The sequence below is a fragment of the Mus caroli genome, chromosome 11 (genome assembly GCF_900094665.2).
Source record: "Mus caroli chromosome 11, CAROLI_EIJ_v1.1, whole genome shotgun sequence".
In the NCBI taxonomy this organism is placed as follows: Eukaryota; Metazoa; Chordata; class Mammalia; order Rodentia; family Muridae; genus Mus; species Mus caroli.
This window is the reverse complement of record NC_034580.1, coordinates 71,134,536-71,136,742: the sequence shown is the minus strand read 5'-3', so window position 1 is coordinate 71,136,742 and position 2,207 is coordinate 71,134,536.

Genomic DNA, 2,207 nt, shown 5'->3' with positions numbered 1-2,207 from the left:
TGTAGACCAGGCTGGCCTCGAACTCAGAAATCCGCCTGCCTCTGCCTCCCGAGTGCTGGGATTAAAGGCGTGCGCCACCACGCCCGGCTTGTTGTTTTTGTTTTTGAGGCAGGGTCCCACTACGTTTCCCTGGCTGGCCTGGAACTTGCTATATAGACCAGGCTAACCTCAAACCCACTGAGATCCACTGCCTTTGCCTCCTGAGTGCTGTGTGTCTGTCTTTATTTTGGGTTGTTGCTTTGTCTTTCTTTTACTTAAAAAAAAAAAAAAGTGTTTGTTTGTTTGTTTGCTTGCTTATGTGAGGGGGCAGAGGTCAGCCTCAAGCTGCCATCCCTGGGAAGGGTCTTTGTCTGAAAGCAGGGATCTCTTTTTTGGGCCTCAGGGCTCTCTGTTAGGCTAGGCTGGCTGGCCAGTGAACCCCAGGTAGCTGCCTTCCTCCACCTCTCCAGAGCTGGGATGATAAGTGTGGGCCATACACCTGGCTTTTTTAAGTTTTAAAAATGTTAGCTCTGGACTCAAACTCAGGTCCTCATGTCCACACAGCGAACACATTATCAACTGAGCCGTCTCCCCTGGCCCTATTTGGTTTACTGTGTAGCTAGCTAGGCTGGCCTCAAACTTGGTTCTCCTGAGTTAGCTTGCTGAGCACCACCATTCTGAGCTGACTGGCTTCTGCATTTATTCACAGACCAATGGAAATGAGGCTTTTTTTTTTTCCTGGTAACTTAAAAAAAATCCAGAATCCCATTCTCACTAGCATCCAGCAACTGAGTGAGCACCATAGTATCCATAGAAACCCTAGCATCCAGCAACTGAGTGAGCACCACAGTATCCATAGAAACCCAAGCTTCTTTTAAGTACCTGATTTGTTCTTTGTACAGGCTGAACTCCATTAATCTCTAGGAGATAAACAGTATATTTATTGTGGCACTTGATATTTAATGAAGAAATGAAGAAAAAGCCATTCTTTGAAAGAGAAGTCTATAGCTTTACCATACACAGCTTATTTCAACTGTAAAAATCTTTTTTTTTTTTTTTTTTTTTTGGTTTTTCGAGACAGGGTTTCTCTGTGTAGCCTTGGCTATCCTAGAACTCACTTTGTAGACCAGGCTTCCTCGAACTCAGAAATCTGCCTGCCTCTGCCTCCCGAGTGCTGGGATTAAAGGCCTGCGTCACCACGCCCGGCTTGTAAAAATCTTATGTTAGCCAGATTGTAGGTAGATGGCTCAAACTAAATACATGGCCGAGAAAGGTGATTAGTTATAAATGCTTAAACATCTTACTTGGGGAGGAACCGCCATACAGGACAACATGAACCTCAGCAGCAAGGTCACCATGGGGCCTCTGACGGGCCTCACAAGTGTTAGTGATCAGTCTACAGAGTCAACTGTGAGTTATGAGCCTGGCTGAGACACTCTTACCCTACAGGCAAAAAAAAAAAAAAAAGTCACCACAGTACTAAGTAGCTGCCTGGCTACTTAGAAAGCCTTAGAAAGATCTGGGAAGTTTGGAGAAGTGTAAGTGCTAGGTAAGGGCCAGAGAGCACACACTCATCAGGATGTTCCTGCCCTCCTCCCCACATCACTTACACTCCACTCTGAGGCGTTACTTTTACCTGGATGGTACTTCATGCTCTCCTATATTCATTGTTACCGTGTGTATTGTGTGTGTGTGTGTGTGTGTGTGCATGTGTGTGTACTTGCTCATGTGGAGCTGAGAGGGCAACTTTCAGAAGTCCATTCTCCCCTTCTAGTGTGGGGCCCAGGGATGGCACTTGGGTATTAGCTGTGTAAGCACGCTGTCCGCTCAGACAGCTTACTGGCCCTTCTGTGCTTACTGCCGGGTATAGTGCTCACCCTGTCTGCTGCTGCTTACTGTCTCCCATGAGCACTTTTGTAACAATTATAAAACTATTATGCTCTCTTTATAACACCACATGAATAAACTCTCAAAGGGCACCAACATTGCGAAGCAAGAAAGTGCCGCTGAGATTACTGCTTTCTACTAACATACTAATTTAGCAAGAAAAATGAAAAAATAGTTGAAGTGCAGGCTATGCTAATTTAAGGTGGTGAGATAGATACAAGATCGATAAACAAATATAAATGTCATTGAGCGGGCCGGGCGTGGTGGCGCACGCCTTTAATCCCAGCACTTGGGAGGCAGAGGCAGGCGGATTTCTGAGTTCGAGGCCAGTCTGGTCTACA